General features: G+C 44.9%; 1 long non-coding RNA gene across 7 annotated transcripts in view; it reads right to left on the reverse strand.

Annotated features, from left to right (window-relative positions):
- LOC309667629 overlaps nt 1-23,354 on the reverse strand; it is a 362,191-nt gene that overhangs the window by 26,773 nt on the left and 312,064 nt on the right. For 3 of the 7 annotated variants that reach the window (XR_014267852.1, XR_014267853.1, XR_014267854.1), the window contains 2 exons: nt 12,110-12,253; nt 516-8,858 (listed from right to left, as the gene is read on the reverse strand). This is a non-coding gene — a long non-coding RNA (uncharacterized lncRNA). Of the gene's footprint in view, nt 1-515; nt 8,859-12,109; nt 12,254-23,354 lie in introns of those variants that run through there. The other 4 variants (XR_014267848.1, XR_014267850.1, XR_014267849.1 and 1 more) reach the window with 3 other exon arrangements.

Here is a 23,354-nt window from a genome sequence, read left to right on the forward strand (position 1 = left end):
GAAGCCCAACCTAAGACATAGAATGAGAGGGCTATTCCTACACTTGTGGGAAAGCCACAGAAAGAAGTGTGATGACTTGCTCCCCGAACCAGCACTGAGAAGACTTTGAGAATAGTAGGGTGGTCGCTTAGGGCAGGCTGTTAGGAAGAAGTCACACTGCACCTTTGTTTTCTGCTGCTGGCAACTGGCAAGAGGCAACCTCCTGTAGAAACCGTCATCCAAGGCCAGGGTTCTGGGGCCCACAGGTGGTAAGAGTGTATCTCTCCCAGTGATCAGAGACTTCATGTAGCCCTGACCATTCAGCAATGGATGGTCTTTCCAGGAGGGGGTACCCGGAGGGACAGAGGAAAAACCTGAATTCCTTCTAAATTGGGAATATGTATTCTCAAATCTATTCTTTTGGGTGGCGCCAGTGTGATCTGTCTATATTTGTTCCCCAATATTATGCAACAAGATACAAAGGATTATCAATAATTTTAATAAAGTAGCTTTTAAAAAAATCTCATACTTACTAATTTCATGAAATGGCTCTTTATTCAAAGTTAGAAAAAAAAAGAGAGCTTATGAGTAAGTTTGGGGGAGAGCAGAATCATGGCTCTGAAAAGTGACATTCTTCCAAAGCCTTGCTTCTCACCAACGCTGGTGCTCTGAAGAAGAGCTGCAGCACTTGGTTTTTAATTCAGTCCCTTAATAAATGAATTATGCAATTAGTTGATATACAATTAACTGGATTCACAACGCATGTAGAGCTAACTGGGTCAGCCTGCATCTGTATGACTGTAATGTGCCTAAATGAATACGCCATCAAAGGACACACAGTGGAACGGGGACTCAGATTCGTCTGAGGCAGGAATCATGCCTGCCAGCTGCCGAAGGTACTGCAGATAAAGCCTTGGCTGGAGTTGGCAGGAGAAACAAAAGCCCACAATGCGGGACCCCGAGTGGCCTCCTCTCTGCCGTAGCAGCATTATTCTCCCCAGATGAGCCTGGACGGAGATCAGTAAATCCCCAACCCTTCTAGACAGAAAGGAAGAGCGATTGGGCTTGGATTGGGATCTGTCAATCCATCACCAGCCAACAGTGGTTCTGACAACGTGAGATGAAAACCTCTTAGTGCAGCAGCGTCCCTGGGACCTGCAGTTGTAACTGACCCAGATGCAAAGTCAATCAAAATACTCAATCCTGTGATACCTAATTCCAGCTGGAAAATGTAAGCCAATGAAATGTTCAGCTGTGCTTTGTGGGTGTGACCAATTAATCCATGTCCAAGGATTTGTCTTACAGTCAAGGTTTTTGGTGATCAAATTGAGGTTGGTATCAGAAGCTCACAGTGATCTACGACTATGAAGTGTGTGCCTGTGTGTCTTCTGTAGGGAGAGAGGAAAATTAAGGGAGTGTCTACATTGAATTTACTTAATTTTGTTTTTGAATCCTTCAAAGATGTTTTGGGATGCCCGGGCCTTTCTAAACCAGAATCTGTACTTTAGCAAGGTCCTCGCGGGATTCACTGTGCATTCTGGTTCAGCCTGAGAAGTGTGACTGTAGGGCACTCTGTGCTCACAGGAAGTGTCATTGTCATAAAATAGGACATTAAGAGCTCTTCTTGTGTGCGGAGGCCCTGCAAAATCTGAGAAGTCATATTTGGTATGAAATCACTGGCATCACCATGCATGGCACCATCCCTGGACTCAAAGTGTACTGAGTGTGGGCCCTGGTCTGGGCTTCACCGCTGATTTGCTGCCTAAAGCACCTCACCTCCCAGTGTCTGTTTCCTTCTTTATTTGCAAAGAGAAAGTTGGGCCAGACGGCTAGTCCCCAGTTTGCATCACCTCCATCTCTGAACATGGTAATGAAGGGAGGAAGAACAGCAGGGTAGTTCAGAGAACGGGAGAGAAATCCGCTGGTCCTTGGGTCAGATCGAGGGTCAGCCCTAGGGTGTGGCATTGAGAAATGGATTTAATCTTTCTAAGCTTCACTTTCTTCGATTATAAATCGGGCACATTTTAAGCGTCCAGTTGCACGGATGTCGACAAATGTAGTCCATGTAACTCAAACCCAGTCGAGACACAAAGGGTCTCCATCACCCCCTGCCCTCTCTTACCCACCATGCCGTTCTGGCACCCACAGTACACGGAGAGGCTTGGGTGGTAGAAATGTTCTCCGTTTTCATTGGAGTGGTAGTCACTCGGGGACACAGTTCTCAGAATCATTGAACTGTGCTCTTAAACTGGGCCTGCTTTATTGTATGTCATTTACTCCTTAATAAAGTTGATTTAAAAAGAAAATAACAAAGCACCCTGGAGGGTAAAGGAGTTCTTCAGCTCTCTTCCCAAAAGCAGGTTTCGCAGCATGATTCCTAGCACACAAACCCAAAGAGCCGGGTAGCAGGAAGAGGTGAATTGAAGCTTTGGCACTTAGAATGGGTATTCATGACAAAGCCGCTGGATCCATCCTATGGGTGACCTTTGGGGACTACTGAGTGCTTCGTGTGTCATTATATTTGGCCTAAGGGTAGTAAGGTACATCTTCTCCCATGACCTGTGAATGAAACCACTCTCACCCCTCCTGCGGTGACCCCTCCTGGGACAGAGGCATCACGAGTCTCCAGAAGAGATGGACAAAGGCACGACCTTGGCCTCCCTCACAGACCTGACCGCAGCCCTGTAGCCACCGCAGAGGGAAAAGGAGACGGGAGACAGACCCCCCTGTACCACCGCCCAGAGTGCAGAGATTTCACTTCAGAACAAAACTGCTCAGACACACAAAAACAGCTACAGATGTAACCCCGAGTGTCAAATGTAAAGAAGTGAGCAAATTGCTAAAATGAGTTGAAACACAGTCTCAGGACTTCTTACCACAAGCTGTTGGTCTCTGACCTGGGTTTACGATCGGAGCCAATTAGCAGGTGCTACCTTAAAATTATGGAGCGGAAAGGGCACCTAGGAGACCATCTAGTCAAGCAATTTCAAAGTATTTTTAGCCCCCAAATGTTTCCTGCAAACCAAATCTTACACAGGAATGGAAACCAACAAAAAAGAGAAGAGCGTAGGTAATCTAGAGGAAGCCGAGGTGCGGGTTCCAGGGTCCCAGCCCCCTCCATCCCTGCGACAGCCTCTCAGGGACATAGCCCTACAAGCATGGGACCTGGTCCAACGTCCTTATTCGACCGATTAGGAAACTGAGGCCCTAGATGCTGAGGCTCTGCCCTCAGGCTGCGACAGAGGCCGGTCTAGAGAGATCCCGACAGCCAGGAAAAAAGGCATTTTCCGTTGTACAGAGCTGCCTCAACCAATACCAAAGAAACGTGTTTGCTCCACCCTGAGCCACTCCTCGGAGCATCCTGAGGATTCTGGGCGCAAGGCCGCTGCCTCGGATTAGCTTAGCTGCCGCGGCCTCCCTTCCGGGGTCAGCGCGCGGATTATGGAATCCTGCGGCCCCCGGGGCTGGGAGGGAACGTGCCTTTGCAGCTCAGGAGGAAAGGGGGCCTGGGATAGGAGAGAAAGAAAGAAGAAGGAAGAAGAAGGAGCGCTCCTGGGTGGGAAGTGTGCCTGGCCCAGGGTGGGGGGAGGCATGGCAGAGACACACGGGGGTGGGGTGGAGCGGCAGTACGACATCCACGGTGTCTCGTGTCCCAGCACAACCTGGAGGACTGTCGTCCTGCCCCATCGCTCCCCGCTACGCTCAACATTCCAGTAAACCACTAACACCTAGAACCCAGGGGCCCCCAGGGTTGGCTGAGAGCCACAATCACATCTTCTTCATTTCCCAGGGAGCACCTTTGAAAGGCTTCTCCAAGAGCGAGCTCTCAGGTCAGTGGGGACCGAGTCAGGAGGTGCCCCAAGCTGGCGCCTCCCCTGGACGCTCGGCCTAACTGGGAAACATGGTGATTCTGCCACTTAAACCCGGGGGCCTCCCATCACCCAGGGGCCACTGATCCACCTGGCTTTCTCCCAAAAACCACACTGGGGAGCAGGAAGCTAGATTATGTTCCCTTTAGAGCTGGGCTCACGGCCCTGTCGACAGTCTGAGACCAAAGCTCCTGCCACCTGCCATCCCTGATCCTTGTTCAACTCTCAGGTAGGTCCCACGTGCTCTGGAAGGAAGAACAGATTGTTCTAAACAAGTATCCATCTGTTCCTGATGCACCAGTTCCTGGGGTGGCTATTGACGTGCCCCGGTGTTTGAACCCTGGGAGGTGCTAAACTGCTCCCACGCAGATGCCTTTGGTCTGGGTGCTACCGGCTCTGTACCCCAATCTCCACCCAAAAGCCCCCCAGCCTGCTAACACCCGGGTTTTGTCTCTGTGGTCGGCTTCCCCTGGCAATGGGCTGAGAAGCAAAATGGACCCAAAATGGTCCTCTGAATTGCTGAACAAGCCTGCCTTACTGTCAGAGAGGGCTTTGGGGCCCATGGAGAGCCGAATCTTCACGCTTTTAAAAATTATGATCCTGGTGGCTAGCTGGGACCAACAGCTAACGAACATGGAGGAAGTTCCCCAAAGATATTTCAAGATGGGCTCGTCATGTTCTGAGAAGCTGGATCCACCCAAGAGTGGAATCAGCTGGGTCTCCATCCTCGACATGGTCATGACTAAACGAGCTAGCTGATGGCAGCAGTGGTGGAAGCAGAGAAAGCCCACGTCTCTAGACGTGATGTCCAACACGACAGCCGGGGCCACCTGTGACCAGGGGCTGCTGCCCTGGGTGGCACGGACTAAAGTACCTCTCTATCCCTGCCGAGGGTTCTATTGGGCGGTGCTACTCTAGACCTTTTATTTAGTCACTAATTTGTCTGCCATCAAATATTTGAGTCCCGACCAGCTAGGCGCCAGCATGCTAGGCATTAGGTCAGGTTCTCCAATCACAGGGTCTAACGGGGGAGGCTGGGGAGGGTGTCAGAGACGTGACGGTTTCCCTGACCTCAAAGGTGGAGCCGTAGGTCCTGGCGGAGAGGGGGTGGGGAGGCAGGAGTCCTTCCAGGAAGAAGCGCGGGTCCTGGCGGAGAGGGGGCGGGGGGGCGGGAGTCCTCCCGGGAAGAAGCGCGGGTCCTGGCGGAAACGGGGCGGGGGGGCGGGAGTCCTCCCGGGAGGAAGCGCGGGTCCTGGCGGAGAGGGGGCGGGGGGGCGGGAGTCCTCCCAGGAAGAAGCGCAGCATCTGCAGAGTGGCAGCTGTCACCTCCCTCAGGGCCTCGGGGCCCCAGCTCCGCCCAGCCCAGCTCGGGAGCTGCGTCCCTTTACTGGGCCCCCTGCTCCTCTCTCCCGAGGGTGGCCTGGATGAGCCTCAGTTTCCTCCTTTGCAGGACGGGAGTGAGACCCATCGTACAGAATTATTTTAAGTAGCAAATCCAGTGCAGCGTAGTGGGGCGTGTAGCACAGTGTGGGACACGCGTTCAAAGCTCACACGTGCTAGCTCACGTTTCCCTTTGTCAGGCCAAGGCTGGAGGTCCTGAGGAAGCGCCGTCTCCTGGGCTCTCTGCCCGGCCCCGGCTACAGAGGGCGCGCCCGGCCCCTGCCCTCCCGCCTGTGCCCAGCCAGCCTGCTGCTGTTCCCTGCAGCTATTTCCAGCCCACGGCGGGGCCGCTCTGCTCTTGCTGCCTTTGTCTCGCAGCAGGTGGTTCTCATTACCGCCCAGCGGGGTGGCGGCAGTGGACGTGCTGGCACGTGCCGCGTGAGTCTCTGGCCACGTGTCCCGTGCCTGGAGGCTGTGGGCCAGCTCCGCTAGTTGTGCGGCCTGGAATCTTCTCTGGGATGCAGCCGAGTGACGGGGAAGGGCCGTGGGCTTTAGGACCGCAGCCCGGACCCTTGGAGGCCCGGCTCCGTCTCTGTCGGCAGCTTCCCGCTGGGCAGGTTCCTCACTGTCTCTCGCTCCGGTCTCGGTCTCCTCGTCTGTTGAGTGGAGCCGGTTCCGCTCGCAGGCCCGTGGCGAGGAGTGAACAGGCACCGAGCGGAGCCCAGCACACCCGTCCCCCGCGGGTTGCTAACACAGGGATCCTCAGAGCTGGGGACACGGCAATGAGAAAACACACAAAAATCCCTCTCCTGGGCCAGACAGACAATGAACACATTCGAGAGGGGGCGGGGGAGTCGGCGAGGGGCTTGGGGAGAGGGCGGCCGCTGCAGCCTCCTCCTCGCAAACTTAAGCAAAGGCTGAGGACGTGGGGGAGGTGAAGGGTTTTCTGGCAAAGCTATGAATTTTTCCAATCTGCATTCTTTCCCTGAGCCACAAGCTGTGCCCAGGAATGCTGTCTGAGAAAATGAATGGGCAGTGTGTCAGAAGCTGAGACTTTCTTGGCTGGCCCTGGCCGGCAGTTGGTGTCACCTTGCCCCAGGGTGGCTTCTGAGTGGCAGCAGAACAGAGGCTGTAGCTGAGCACACGCGCTGGCCTTCCTGGCCGGGGATCTGATCCCAGGACTCAGGAAACAAAAGGATGTCTGCATCATGGCGAGGAAATCTTAATGAGCGCTAGGAACGGAAACAGCGGGGGTGAGGTTTTAATTAGCGGAAGGGACAGCGAGGGTAGAGGGTCTGCCCGTTCTCATCATGATCCAGAGGCGGGTCGCCATTGGCCACGAGCATCCACCATCACTCACTTCCGGACCCGATGCCTTCACCACAAAGCCAGCTGGGTAGACGCCCTCCTCTCTCCCTCCCTCTCACCTCCGGGGCATCTGGTGCTTCTCTTTCCCTTGACATCCACACGCTCAGATCACAGCCTCTTCCCGGCACCCTTAGGCCCCATCAGCCCAGCCGATGGACCCTTCTCCTTCATCTTTTTTATCTCCAGCTCCCTCTCAACAAGCCCCAACCCCTCTTCCCTGCAGTCCGTTCCTATGCGGAGGCCAGGCCCACAGCCTGTCACCCATTTATCAATGCATTCCAACTGTAACTCAGGTATTGATCTGTGTTTGTTGGGTTTTTCCTATAAACTCGGGCTGTAAAGGTTTCATTAGCCTGCCTCACAGTCATTACATCAAGTAATAGGAAACATCCATCTTCCCCAGGCTTCACTTCTGCACCCAATGGAGATCAGTTTGAAGAGTGTTAATCAAGCTATGAAAATCATTGGCAGCTCATTCCTTTATGATGAAAAAGCTGGTTTGCAGCGTCACTGGGCAGCAGAGTCCTGGCACCTTAGATACCTACAGCAATTATGGGCTGTGTGGCTTCCTGCTTAGGGAGAATTTTTTTTTATTTTTTGCCTCATGCCCGTATGCAAATCTTATTCTTTGTTTTAGAGTGATTCTCTAAGTTGTGTGCAACTAGAAGACGACGCAGGCAAGGCTGGGCTTCTCTGCAGACCGTGGGCAGATGGAGGGTTGTTGGTCACTGCCGTGGATCTCTGCCACAGCCAGACCTGTGCAGCGGTGGGAAGGGAGTCCACCAAAGGGCGTCCTGGGTGCAACGGGAGCTCAGCTACAACCGACTCGTCCACCTGCTCCGCTCCGTCCACCCAGGAGCTGTTCTAGGGGCAGCTCAGTTCTTCAGAGACCGTTCTGGCTGCCCTGGCGTGAGTGGAGGCAGGGGCAGGGGGTGTGGAGAGATGAGAAACGGAGACCAGTGAGGAGGCCATCGCAGTGCCCAGGTCAGGGGTGGAGGTGGCCAGGGCCAGGGCAGCGGGAGTAGGGATGCTGGGAAGGGCCAGGAAATGTGCTAGAAAACTTAGCGACACGTATCTAGTTCCACTACAGCTCTGTGAGATAAGAATTACCCACCCATTTTCCAGATGAGGAAACTGAGGTGCAAAGAATTTAAGAAACATCTCTGCTCGCAGAGTTTCCTAACCAGGCTTCTCTCCAGATTACAACTTGGGCGGTTCCTCTACAGCCATGATGGGAGTGTTTGTTTGATAGGAAGGGCTGGGAGGAGCTGATGAAGGACATAGCACTAAATGTCTACTGTGAAAACAGCCCAGAACAATCTGAATCTCCTTAATCATTACCCATAGCTCACACATGGGTCTGCTCCCCACAAGTTTCCTGCATTCTTCTCTTTCTGACTTAAGCTGTATTGTTTATTGCTCAGGTCTTTGAAATACCTCAAACAGCAGAGGAAAGAGCTTCTACCTCCAGGCTGTCAGAGGGGGAGCCTGAAGCAGTACACAATAAGCATGGAAGTTTTTGGAAGTCACCTGTTTTATCTCAAAAATTTATGTGGATGTTGTACTCTGTTTCACAATGAGTTCATGTTTGTTTTAATGTTTAAAACCATTTTTAAAAAAAATTGCAGTCAAGTACTACCACTTGAAGGCACAGGACAACAAAGGTTTACCTCCCTGAATCATCTATCATAATATCACAGGTACTTTGTATTGTCACTTACTCTGCGCCAGGTGCAGTTCTGAGCGTGTTACTTGAATGACTGCATGGTGAGGTTTCGTTATCTCCATCCCCAGATGAGGAGCTGCGTGCTCAGAGAAGGTGGTGACTTACCCAAGGACACACAGTACGTGACAGAGTCAGGATTTGAACCGGATATATTTGTTCCAATACCTTGCAAGAGGCCACTGCTGATACCCCTGGGGTTTGGTAGCCCAGCTTGGAAAGTGGAACCGGGTGGTATCTGAAAGTTCATGCAGAAAAATGTCATGTTTACGGTTCAGGTGGACTGGCTCCAAAGCACACCCAGTCTTCAGTTCTGGGGGGTCTTGGGGGAGGAGGGTGGCAGAGGGGAAGCTGAGAAGAGGAAGCTGATGCGATTTTGGAACTGGCCACTGGAGGTCGGCCGACCTGTGCAAGGTCCCACTAGGGCCCAGGGCAGTGGCTGGCTCCCGGGCTTCTGGGCTTTCCAGGCAGAGGGGACCATCTACCTGCAGCAGGACCCGACTCGGTGCTGAGGAACTGCGGTCCATTTTCAGCCATTACTGGAGGGGGTTTGTAAGAAAAGAGCAGGCACAAAACCCATTTAAGCAGCAGCTCCAAAAGGGACACCGGTTCGTCCAGGTCTCCAGAGTGAACCGTGTGTAGGAAGCTGCAACTTGGTGGGCGCCGGAGGGCTGCAGGCCTGTCCTGAGTCCATCAATCACTCAAAGGTTTCTGCAGACCCTACCAGCCCACAGGTCTGAGCTTGCGGTGTCCTGCCTTCTCTAGCCTGGTGTGGCATAGGAGGGGAGGAGGGAAGAACGCGCTAATGTTAGGATGAATGCGTGGCTACAGCTGAGAGATGCTGAGACAGATAGCAACTGACATCACCTAAAATCCTGTCCTGTTTTACAGCAGAGAAGGGGTCTACACAGCCTTCCCTGTAACTGTCAAGGGTTAAAATCCTGTTCCCTGTGGTCTAGCCCTCCTGCAATTCTAATTTAAATTGCAGTGTGCTACTGTAGCAGTTCAATTCCTGATTACATTTCTGACAAGTGAAACAGCCCCAGACTAAGTCTCCAAATAATAGTGTTCATGTGTTAAATACCTTTTTTTAAGATAGAAAGAATCATGCCCTAAACCCATCACAGTTGGTCATCTTCCTATTCTCCCAAAATTCTGAACTGTGTTCATGGGAGTGAAATAGGATCTGGACACGAGACAGAGGAGACCTTATTTAAGGGGTCTCCCTTTTTCTGATTGATCACTTGACATTTTCCCATCTCTCATTCCCTGCTCTCTTCCAGGCCAGGGAAAAATTCAGTTTGGGTCATTTTCACTCAATGTAACAAGAGGCCAAGATTCAGGCAAAGAAGGGAATGAGTTCATTTGCAAACTCAGGGCTAGAAGCACAGTCTCATTGCAAATCCAAAATCAGTTAAGCAGCAGGAAGCAAAGACTAAGGGTAAATTGTCAATAATCATCCTGGGAAAAAGGTTAATCTGGAGCTTCAGGGACCCTGCATGAGGACTGAGATCATTCAGGACCTGTTCAATACGGTAAAAGACAGCGATCTCCCAGGGAGACAGGGGCACCTGGTTCCTTAATGGATGGGGGAATGGTTGGAGGGAAGAGAAATGTCTAGTAAATCACGTATTACTATTCATTAATTAACATTTACTGAGTTCATCTCCTTTGCCAGATGCTGTACTAAGTATTTTGTGTATATTTTCATGTGATTTAAAACCTTAAAAGCATTGTGGGGAAGGAACTTTTTTCTGTTTTAAAAATAAGGAAAGTGAGACTCAAAAGATAAGTGAATGGCCCAAGATCACACAGCTAAGATATGCTGGAATTGGTACTTCAGCTCAGGTATATGTAACTTACAAATCCTTAAGTCTTAACCATCACTTTTTATTGTCTCTTTACACGACTGGTAATAACTTTGCTACTGTTGTCTTGAGTTGATAGTTAAACCTTAGATTATTTCAAATTTCGTATATGAGCAGCTTGGGTTTCCTACCTGGCTGTGACTTCCATCAGGAAAAGACAGTTTTATGCCCCTCTAGTAGTCCCCCAAATGAAAAAAAAATGTTCTAAGTATGATAATTTGCTTTTCACAGTACTTTTAATCTTCAGAAAATTTCTGCATACGTATATTTCCTCACTGCATCCCTATGTGAAGTATTCTATTATTGTCTTTAGTTTTCAGGTAAGCAGAGACATGAGGATTTTACAATGCGCATCAGTTAGCCAGTGGGAGAAAAAGAACCGACCTCTTGCTCATTTTCCTTCTAGGCCAATGTTCTTTTATGTCAGGCACTGCTAACTGCCTTCCTAAAAGCCAGTTCTCCTTGCTAACAGACAGAACCTCACCCCACATTTGTTTAGGGGATCCTTTGATTTTAGGAAACATGAGCTCAGCCCCTAATCCAGAGGTGGACATTAATTCCATTTTAGTCAAAGAGATGTAAAAGGGAAGGGTTTTCCTCCTTGGTAAGAGAAATGCCCTGTGCTGCTCCATGCTTCCTAACTGGAATGCAGGACTTGATTCTTGGTGCTGCTGCAGCCATCTTATGACATTGAGGAGATGAATAGAATTACATACAGGCTGAATTGAGCCCTAACATCACTGAGCTGCTGAACCAACATGAGCCACTGCCTACCACCATGTCTTTGTTATAACAAAATATAAAATAAACCTGTTACTTGTAACTTAGAGTTCCTACTGATGCTACCTTCTACTACACCACTGAAATGGCACTCAGCTGAAGTGTGTTTGGAAGGAGACCTATAAACATGCTTTGTACAACACAGCCCGTAAACAAATTCACTACATGAATGCAAGTGTCAACATTATTGTTACCATTTTATTTTAAACGCTTGCTGGTATGATTTTGTATTTGCATTTGGATTCCTAGAACCCAAATTCCCCACCACAGAGAGTGAATATACTTTACTGAGAATAAAAGCTGCCCTGATCAATTGTTACTGAGTGAGGTGTTGGGCTTGTGACTTGAACTGTTACTGTAGGCAAGTCTTCCTTGGCCTCAGTTTCACTTTATACAAACACAGCAAACTCTCTCTGCTCAGAGTTTAGTGTGAAGATGAAATAGAGACAGGAGAGGGAATTAGAGGAACAACAGGAAGGGGCATGCAGCGCTTGTTAAAATGATTACTGTGTTCCTGTGTTGTGTTTGGCATTTTCCCTGTGAAGTATCGTCAACTGAGGACCTTACAAGGTAAGTATCGTCCTCTCTGAATATTGAGGGACACGGCGGGTATGACCGGGAAAACTCAGATGTCTTGACTAATCCCACACCCACCAGGGATGCAAGGTGGGTATATAATGTGGGATGGGGACAATGGTCCTTGTCACCTGTAAGAGCTTCAGGATATCAAGCAGTCTGGGAGAACCTCTCTTAGGCCAGCGTACTAGGTCACAAGGAACAAAGTCAATGGAATTGACTTCTTGGGTTGACCAAATGGGAGTTGTCTAATCCTGATGGTGACAGTGTGTTGAATTATAGGCATAAAAGGAATTTGGAGGGAGAATGAGCTCTGCCCTCCAGCTCTGTACAGTCAACTGTGACATGGAAGCCAGAATTCAGCTTTTTCCCCTCTAAAGACAATAACGTGTAGCCAGAGGAAGCTGCAAAATGTGGCCGGCACAAGCAGAGGGAAGATTGCTCAGAGTACAGAGAGAAGAGAAGGAAGTCAGAGAAAATAGCATTTATGTGGAGCAACCTTCCAGAGCCAAGCAATGAGGGAAGGAGCCCATCCAGGGTCCTCACACCCAGCCCCCCAGACTCACCCTCAGATACTGCGCAGCTTTGCATCAGTTCCACAGCCATAGAGAGAAGAGTGCGTAGACCTTCCTTAGGGACCATTGCAGGCTGATTCATAGATGAATAAAACTCACCTCCTGCCCTCAAGGTACTCAGTGTCTATATGGAGCCTGCAAGAGGTAAACCCATAATTATCAACTGTGACAAGCATGGCACTGACCTTATAATTTGTAGATGGAGTCTCTGGCTTTTGCTTACTCCTTTATTTTAATCAATACCTCTTTCTGAAGGACGGAGATATATTTAGTTTTAAATGAAACATGGAGTTCCTCAAATAAGGCATACTATTACTGAAATCTAATTCATGTATATAAAGCATTGAATGCACTGACTATTACATAGTAAGGAGATGGGTGGTAAAAACGTGGGTCTCCAGAGCCAGAGTGCCTGAGTTCCATCCCACCTCCTCCACTTACTAGTTGTGTGATCCTGGTCAAACCATGGGCCTCTCTGGGCCTTGATTTCCTCATCTGTAAAGTGGAATAATAATTGAACCCACCTACTGAGTGGTATAGAGTTAACATGTGTGATGTGCCTGGTACATAGTACGTGTTCAGGAAATTTTAGCCTTTAATAGGAATGGTAGCAAGTAGTCATAGTAGTAAGAGTGAGTTGGAGTTGGAAAAGAAATAGATGCCATTGGTAGGTGATTAATTTTCCATTGGGAAGACCCAGAAAGTGAGAAGAACACAGGCTATAGGAACACTATGTTGCTGACAGGAATGGCTATGATTGGATAAAGGCTTGAAAAACTCTTAAATTCTCAATTCTTCTCAGATTTACTTCTGGCCAGGGCAGACCACTATGCTTCCAATAAACTCCAGGAAGAAGAAAAAAAAAGGAAAAGGAAACCATTGTGGAGAACACAATTTACTGAATTTCTCCAACCTCAACATTAGGTTAAAGCGAATTCAGGGTAGGGGCAAGTACTCTGATGTAATCTGAAGTGACTTTTCTGTTTGATATAAAGCCATAGAAAATGCACAGGAACAGTTTAAAGAACAAGCAAGGTGAGTGAGCTGCATTAAAATGGGAATGAAAAATAACCCAGAAAATGCTATTTATTGTAAAAATTGCTGGCATGCTTAGAACTGCTTTGATCATCTTTGCCTCAAAGAAAGCAGAGCCAACAAAGTGAAGTTTCAGAAAAGGGCAGCAAAATGATCAGAGGCATAATAGGTGAAAAGAGGTCTTTATCCCTAGAAGGAAAGAAACAATTGGGAAAAAATTCTTTGGCTTAATAGAGATCTATTGGATAATGAATGGCGAGTAGTGGCCATTCAGGTGCTGCCCTCTCCCCTGTCCCAAATCACACGAATGAGAAGAAATTTAAAAGGGTTGAAAATAGATAAATGGCCATCATAAGTTTAAAGCCTCAACTGGGGGAACTGGCAGCCTCGGGGCATTTTTGAAGCAAACAATGGAGTGACTTTCTAAGAAGATCAAAAGTTTTGCTCCTGTCCAATAGCAACTCATCATCCAAGGGTGTTTGCTGAAAAACAGAGGGGCAATGGCCTGCACTAGACCCGCTGCAACAGAGAAAGCTTTTCCTGTGGATGTCCACAGGGATAGTCCGTTGAAATGGAAACACAGAAAAAGAAAGACTGAATTTATTTCCCTCTGGGACTTGGAAAATGCAATGGGATGGAGTAGAGGCGACACTTTCAGATTTTAGATGATGTGAGGATACCCTCCAAGTATCCCACCCCCACCCCTTCCTCAAGGAAGAAGGAATTCCATCTTGGCCTTATTTATCACTCAGTGTTGATCCAGGACCAGCTGCAGCACCTCCCCAGGGAGCCTGTTAAAAATGCAGAATCCTAGCCCCATCCCAGTTCCCAGAATCAGAATCTGCATTGTAACAAAATTCACTGGTGATTTGCCAACACATCAAAGTTTGAGGGTTTACTATGGTCTCAGGATATTCAGAGAAAGAATGAGGTATGTTCATCCCCAGCGGTGCCATCTCTCACTGTGGGGACAGCCAGTTATCTTATCTCCACGAGACTCTGTCCGTCCCCAAACTAGGAACTGACTTCCTAGGCATGCTAAATTAGATAATGCATTTACAGCATTAGGAAATGGATCTGACATATAATAAAGAGAATTCAAAAAGTATTAGTGAACTTGTCGGTTATTGTTGATATTTATAATCGTCCAACCACCAAGCAATGGGAAGACAGGCTCAAGAATGAGCTATAGTGTAAGAATGGAGAAACTGTCCAGGCAGTAAGAAAAAGAGACAAGGACGGTGACTCAACATCCCAACTGTGAGTGAGACATGTAAGAGATGCAGCAGAAGACAACGGAAACTTGCTACGCTCTTCCAGAGATGTAAGTGGCTTCATATAAAGCCTAGCTGTGAACAGGCTTGAGAGACAGGCAAATGGGTTACAAGTTCATTAAGAAAAACAATGCATGGCTCTTGTGAGCCTACGTGTATGTTTTTTTCTTGGTCATTTACCAAACATTTTGGTATTGTTTGATTTGTTACTGAAGTTGTTCATTAAAGTAAATTAGTCAATTTAAACTCTTCTAAATAAGTATTATTTTACTTTTTAATTAAAAAAAATGACTGCATAGTAATCACCCAGAATTTCTCACTCACTTTGCCAAAGCACGATTCAGCTTGAGGCTCAAGTTATTCCTGTAGCAGTTACACAATCCCAGTATTATCAGGAAGAAATAACTCAGTAATGGTGATGGTAAAATGGAGAATTTCACCAGCCTCAAATGCCCAAAATAATGGCAAGGGTGTATCACAATAGTAAAAATGATGTAAACTGTTGGTAGTGTTCATGTTAAGGAGAATTCTGGGAGAAGATGCAATTCGAGTTTGGAGGTAAAGCAGCCAGACGACCTGAGGGCAGACTCTTGCTGTCCCTGTGCCCACAGCTTGACCTGGGCACCGAGTGTGCCATCTGTGATGGAGTCCTTGTGATCTCTTAGCTTACACTCTCCCCATTTAGACGCTCTGGAGTGGACATCCCTCCCATCCCCAGCCTTATCCTTCATCTAATTAACAGCATGGGTAATAAACAGCCACCTGTTATCCACAGACAGGCAGACAGGTGTACACCCTTGTCAAAGGTCTTGGCTAAATCATCTGGATTGTTTCTAATAACAATGTTAACGACCCTCTGCATTAGCTTCAGTTTGTAAAACATCTTTCCTTGATGTTTGTTCAATATTTTCATGAGAACTAGAAACACCTATTACAGACTCTAGGATACTAACGGGCCCCTGGAACCATTACTATAATTCGTTCTGGAGGCTCAGCTAAAGCCACAAATACATGGATTCCTGCTCCATCATTGCCCAGAAAGAGAGAGATGCAGCCCTGAGCCATCACTGAGACTGTCCAGAATATTTCTCCCAAGGAATATATACAGACCCACAACAGAAAAACGTAGGTTACTAAATAGATTTGTGTGGTTCAGTAACTTTCTAAACAGAATGGTCAGTATGCTACCTAGGTGAGTCTTGCAGCTCAGCTGCCTACTCTGGTACTGAATTCTGTATTTTATCAATATGTAGATATGCAGGAGGACAAATAACAGAACAACTTTACGGGTCAGGAATGGATTAACCAATGAAAGACCTTCCAAATAGCCAGGAGCCTATATAGGGAGTATTAAGGAACCATTAAAATTATTTCTTTTATAAAGGAATGTGTTCCCTATAACCATGCTTAGCAGCCCTGAGATTACAAAGCATCCAGGAAGATGAGCAGAAAAGATAACCCCTTGAGAGTTTCCTCTCAGAAAAATAAACAAATATCTTCTGCTTGTTCATTCAAAATCTCTTTGAACTTAGGAGAGAACTTAATTCATAACTGGACTTTTCAGAAGGCAGAACTTTTGAGTTCTAGTTCTTGTTCTCATTGGGTCCAAATTTCTCTTGCTATATCCATAAATAACATTCTAAATAGCTGTCAAATCTATATAGTCTTATGAAATTTGCACATGCTGTAACCTGTGGGCTGGAAAGTAGCTTCGATGTCCTTCCCCTCCTTCAGCCTAGACCTCTCAACCCGTATCCCATGTTTGTTAACTGTCTACCATAGGTCTGCCCTTGGGTTGTCTTATATCACCCAATGTTATCTAACTTAAAACAGAACTCATAACCTGCCCTGCCTCTTCCTATGTGTCTCCATTCCAAACACCTCAAGCCTGCTCTCAATGACTGACTGTTATCAGTGATACCATGATACACAGTCTAAAAATGTTTTGCTATTTATAATCCCTCCCTCTTTGTCCTTAAATCTAATTTACTATTTGGAAACATTTCTTTTTTTCTGCGTTGTTCATCACAGTTACTCTTCCCCTCTATTCCCAACATTCATTCACTTATTCATTCATTTACTAAATATTTGGGGGGCATCTATTAGATTCAGGTCTCTGTCAGAACCTTTGAAGGGCTAGACCCTAGGAGTGAGAAAGACTCAGAAGGTGGCTTCACCGTCTGGGACCCTGCCTTTTGTTAGTTCACTCTCTGGTTGGATGGATGTGGTCTTTTTCTACTCTAGTTGGCTGCCAGAGAGTAAGGTGAACTACTCTGCAGAAAGATAACATCATCCAGAGCCTCTCTAATCCTTTATATTCCAGGTCTAGAATTAAAAACATATATTATCAGACACATTAAAATACAAGCCAAAAGGAAAAGAGACAGTAGAAAACAGTCACAGGGGATACTGACTTGGGTTTTCAGAAATGAACTCTAAATAGCTGTAATTAATATGTTCAAGAAAATGAATGACTGGATGGAGAATTGTACCAGAAAGCACAACATATATAAACATATCAAACAGAAATTCTTAAACTGGAAAAAAAAAGCCCTGAAATTATAAATACAACAGAGGAATTTCACAGCAGATTAGTTCTAACTAGTTTTATGAGACCAACATAACTTTTGTGACCAAAATATGACAAAAACATTACAAAAAAAAGTAAAAGCCACCTCTTTCAAAATCAGTTTTGAAAATTCAAAACAAAATGATCAATATAATTTAGCACATATGTAAATTAAATGAAAAAATCTGTTAACATTTCATTAGATGCAGAACACTTGATGACATCCAACAACAATTTGTGATATAAATTTTTTTAAAACTCTTACCAAAATAGAAATATAAAGGCGATTCCTTAATTTGATAACAATTATCAGCAACAACAAAGTTATAGCAATAATATTTAATGAAAGTTTGAAGACTTTTCTTTGAGACCAAAAACAAGCCAAGGATAACCAATATCATTACCTTTTTTCAAAGTTATATTGGAAGTCATAGCCTGTGCAACAAGGCAAGAAAAAGAGGGGTATCATGATTGGAAAGAAAAAAATTAAAACCTTCATTATTTACAGACAGCATGATGGTGAGCCTAGAAAATTTTAAAATAATCTATGGAGAACAACTACTAGAATTAATAAGCAGATTTATCAGGGTCATTGGACATAAGTTAATTATATAAAAATCAGTGATATTTCTATATACTATCATCAACAAACAATGAAATTATGAAAATTACAAAACTTGTCATTTACAACTTTGTATAACATCAAACACTGGGGACAAATTTAACCGAAAGGTACACATACACAGAAAACTACAAATCATTCCTAAGAGAAATTAAAGAAATTCTAAATAAATGGAGAAATAAGGCATGGTATAGATGGTGATTCAATGATTCAATATTGTGAAAATGCTAAATCATTTCTAATTGATGCATAGATTCCAGGCAATCCTAATCAATATCCCAACAGTAATTTTTGGTGGAAATTGACCAATTGATACTAAAATTACCAGGATACAAAGGAATAAAAACAACCAAGTCTATCTGGAAAAATAAGAAATTTGGCCCACTTGAATTACTAGATATCGTGACTCATTACAAAGCTATAAAACTATACTAATTAAGCAAGTATAGTATTGTACAAGAACTATAGAGAACCCAGAAAGAAATTCTCATAGATGGTGGAGTAGAAGGACATGAGCTCACCCCCTCTCATGAAAACACCAAAATCACAACTAACTGCTGAACAACCATCAACAAAAAAGCACTGGAACCTACCAAAAAAGATATTCTATATCCAAAGACAAAAAAGAAGCCACAATCATATGGTAGGAGGGGTGCAATCGAGATAAAATCCGATCCCATACATGCTAGGTGGGTGACCCAAAAACTGGAATAACTGCATTAAGAGAAATGTACTATCAGTCATTACAAAGCCAATAAATAGGCTGTGTTAGGGAAAAGAAAAAGAAAGGAAGAAAGAAAGAAAGAAAGAAAGAAAGAAAGAAAGAAAGAAAGAAAGAAAGAAAGAAAGAAAGAAAGAAAGAAAGAAAGAAAGAAAGAAAGAAAGAAAGAAAGAAAGAAAGAAAGAAAGAAAGAAAGAAAGAAAGAAAGAAAGAAAGAAAGAAAGAAAGAAAGAAAGAAGAAGGAAAGAAAGAAAGAAAGAAGGAAAGAAAGAAAGAAAGAAATCCTCATAAAGTCGTTTGGTTTACAAAAATGGTAATACTGTTGTGATGTGAAGAAAGGATAATCTTTTCAATAAGTGACATTGAATAAATTTAATATCAATGTGGGAAAAAATGAATTTTTTTTACCCCCTACCTCACACCATATACAAAAGCAAATTTCAGATGGATTTCAGTTTCTAACGAAAATAAAAAACAATGTTTCTGGAAGATAAAAAGAACACTATCTATATTACTTTGATTTAGGCCGATTTCCTGAAAAGAACATAAATAATACTAACCAAAAGAAAAAGATGGATAAAATGGACTTTGTTAAAATTAAGAATTTATATTTTCATACCTAAGAAAGTAAAAACTTAAGTCATAGAATGGAAAGGAATATTTGCAATATATGCAATTCACAGAGGACTGGACTCATATCCAGAATATATAAATAATAATTTTAGAAAAAAGACAAAATCTCAGTTAAAAATGGGCAAAAGGTTTGAACAGACATTTTACAAGATATGACATCTAAGTGGCAATCATCACATAAGAAAGCATTCAATTTAAGTAGTCATCAGGGAAACATGAATTTTAAAACACTAAAATATCACCACATGGCTTACTTTGAAAAGACCAATAACACCAAGTATTGTTGATGAGATAGAGCAACTAGAACTGACATACACTACTTGTGGGTGTGTAACTGATATAACCACTTTGGAAAACTGTTTTTCAGTATTTCCTGAAGGTGAATATATGACCTAGAAATTCCACTTTTAGGTGAATACCCAATAGAAATGTATACATATATGCACCAAAATACATGTATGAGAGTTTTCATAGCAAGCACTATTCATAGTAGAAACAAACTGGAAATAACTATCTATTAACACTACAATATTTAGATCATGATATATTTATGGAATAGAATGCTACTCAGCAATGAGAATGAACAAACTTCTGCTGTATAAAAACGTGGATGCATCCTACAAACATACTACAAAGCACTAGAAGTCAGATACAAAGGAATACATGGTATATGATTCCATTCATGTAGATTAACTGGATAGGCAAAACTAACTGATGCGGTAGAAGTCAGGATAGAGGTTAGCTCTGGAGCTCAGGCAAGTAAATAGGAAGGGACAGAAGGGGAGTCCTGTGGTGTTGGTTAATGTCCTATTCCTTTCTCTGGATGTTGGTTCCATGGGAGTTTTGACTTTATGAAAACTAATTTATGTGTGCACTTTTGATTTGTGCATTTTTCTTTATATATATTATATTTGAGTTAACAAATTTCTTATAAGATGAGTTTCAGAAAGAAGATAGTGATTGACAACGTCTAAAATGTTAAAGGATTAAATATACCGAAGACAGCAAATGAATATCATATGTTTTTTAAATAGAGGTTATTGATAATCCTGGCAAGAAAAATTTTAGTTTCCTCATACTAGATATGATCCTCTTCAACTCCTTTAATTTACTGCAGTGACCTTAGAGGTCTCCCTGACTTGAGTAACTCCCCAATTTTGATTCACCAAGAATTTTTATGCTAGACAAACCTCGTTAAAGACATCTTTGCAGTATGTAATTTCCCCAAGAAGGTAATGGTTTTCTATTTCCAGCTTTACCATATCCACATTTTTTCTTCTTAACATTAAGATTCCTCCAGCATCTCACCGCTCTCTATCTTGAAAACTTACTTTTGACTACCTGTCATGACTTTTCCACCTTAGTCTGGCTGATTTCTTTACCAAATTCCACATGTTTCTTGTTCATCGCCACTCACATTTCATGATGACTATTATTGTTATTCGCCCATTTATGCTCAACCTTAATACTGTAAATACTGCAGAAATACCCAAATGCCTTCCAGTCCTAGAGGAAGTCTCTGGTATCTCTGGCTACTGAAGAAAAGAGCCCTGTTGCACAAAGACCTCAGGGCAAAAATATTTCAAGGGAAAAGAAGTCAGAAAACACTCCTCTTGTAACTACTCAAGTTTAGTTCCAGAAAGAGTTCATTACTAAGTAGCTCTGAACCCATGGTGTGACAGGGTTAACTAGGGGCAATCTTCAACCTGCAAATGATCCTTGTGAGTACTGGCTTTTTTCTAATGTTATGGATAGTATCTTTCAGCTTGAAATTCATCAACCCCATCTCCTCCAAAGATATCACCATCTTCCCCTTAAAACTTCATTTCCAAGGCGCTGTACACTGGATAATACTATCATCGTCCTCTACTCACCCAAGTGCTGAGACCTTTCAGCTCACTATTCTCCTCTTCTTCACCTAATTACTTGTCAAATCCCCATGACTCTAACTTAAATATATCTCTTGCACCAACTTTCCTTTTCAACCCCACTGTCTCTGAGTTGGTTTGGGTCCTTATTACCCTGTACTTAAACTACTGCAGCAACTTCATACCTGAATCTTCTCTCTTCTATATATTCCTTGACATTCTAGCTTCCAGAATGCCAGAAAAATCTTACTGAAAATAGTGCTCAAAAATATCCCATTGACCCCATATTGCCTATAAAATAATACCAATGATAGAGCCAGGCATTGCGGTCCTACATGAACAATGCCCATCCCCTGTTGTTCTAGCTTTCCCTCCCACCAGGCATTTTCTCTAGTGGCACTCTTCCCCAGTACCCTACACTCAAGTACCTCCCCTACCTTTGCTCATGCTGTCTCTTACTCCGAAGTGCCCTTAATTACCTCTAATTGATCTGTTCCCTTTTGTGTGTATGAAAGTCCTGGCCAACCCTCCAGGCATTACTAAAATTCTGCTCTCAAAAGTCTTCTCAGCTCTCCCATCCATGTTTATTTGGCTCTGTTCCCCTCCCCCATTTCCCCATGTTCTCTGATCGTGGCTTTATTCAAGCATCCATCATGGTCTGGCTTATATCGCAGGTACCTGTTATGTGTCTGTCTCTCAAGTGAAGAAATATTGTCTTAATCACCTTTGTGCTTCTTCCTTCATTACCTTCTAGCTGGCAGGTGTTGATTGATTGTTAACTAGCCTATCTCTTAAGGCAATAGCCATAATCATCATCTTCCTCGGGGTATGGGTATAGAAAAAGCAAGCCAATCTAGGCATCAGGTCACCTTGATATTGGGCTCCAGCTCTGCCACTAACTAATTTGCTGTGTGACTTTGGGCAAGTCATGTCCTGTTTCTGGTCTTCATGCTCTGAGCTATGAAAAGAAGGGCCTGGACTAGTTCAGCATTTCCAAAAAGCATGTTCCATGGAACACCGGTCCCGTAGGACATTCTCTCCACCAGAAAGGATGCAACGGTCAAATAAATTGGGGAAATATCAAATAATATGCCTCCCTCATAGAAAATTGTACTCTGCCAGTTTTTCAAATTGCAGGTCATGACCGATAAATTTGTCATGAAATTAAGTAGGTTTCAATGCACATTTTTTTAAAAAGAAATTAGAATAAAAGATATCAGAGGGCATCACACATAATAAGGGTAAATACTGTTTCATAAAACTCTTGCTTAAGTTGTGTATGAGTGTGTGTGTTTACGTGTGTGTATCTTTCTTATTGGAGGTTTTGGCTTAACATGCTTTGGAAATACTGGAGTATACACTAACATCTTAAAAGCTCTGAATTATCTTGCTGTAAACCACCTATTTGATTCTTTCATCCCAGCCTTTTTCAAATGTAAACATTATATGCACAGACACACACAGGCAAACCTGACATACATTTATTGACAGGTTACAAGACATGATTGCTTGAAGAAACTCAAACCAGGAGTGAACATTGGTTTATATGATCTCAGAAGTCCCTCTGTCTCCAGCACACTGTGATTCTCTGAGATGGGGAACAAACAGGTCAGAGCATCAGAACAGCCACCTGCTCGAACGTGCTGGGTAAAGGCACACGGGGAGGCTGAGGAGCTCCCTGCTTGGAGACGAGCTCTGGGAAATCTAGATTTTTAGTTCCCTTTCTCATTCTACTGTTAGAATATTTGTCTTTTGTTGTGTACACTTACACGCCAGTCTGCAAAAGAGGAACTGCCTCGGTGGGCTCGCTAGCCAAGGCAAGGCTAACCCTTTGCGGGTGTAGAGGTATGACGGGCATGTCGGCATGAGACCAGCCCAGGGCACCGTGTCTGTCACTGATCGCCCTGCCTGCCTCCTGGCTCAGATGCTCCTTTGCCCATGTTTCCCAGAGCACAGCCAGGAGGCGCCACGGCAAAGCCTTTGGCTCCCCACGTGGTTCCCCCTGCTGATGACACCAGCACAGCCCTTGAAGAGCTTTCTCAGCCACACAGAGATGCTGCTGGAGGTGGAAACTTGAGAAGGCTTGAAACAAGCTCCTAGCTGCAGGCAGCTCCCAGTCTGGCCTCCACTGGTAGGGGGATTCCCCAGTGTTTCCATATTGACCCCAAACATGAAACAGTTGAGAGACTGGGATATGTGAGCACAAGAAGAAAAAGGAAAGTCCAGCACAGGGAGCGCAGTTTCTAAGAAAGCCTCATTCCTCTCACTGTACCCCCGAGACCAGGAAATCCCGTGTGCAGAGGAGCATGTCTCTTTGCGAATGCCCTTCCCTTTACAGACCCGGGAGCGACCCGGACCCCTGGGCACGTCTGATGTGGGCTGATCCCAGCAGCCATGAGGACACAGCTCCTGAAATGTGCTCACAGGGTCTTGGGGAACCCGCCAGTCCTCCAAGTCCACGCTCCTCCCTCAAGCCATGGGGGCGACCGTCCCCCGCTTGACTCTGGGGTGCCA

The sequence above is a fragment of the Balaenoptera physalus genome, assembly GCF_965194825.1.
Source record: "Balaenoptera physalus genome assembly, chromosome: 10".
Taxonomy (NCBI): Eukaryota; Metazoa; Chordata; class Mammalia; order Artiodactyla; family Balaenopteridae; genus Balaenoptera; species Balaenoptera physalus.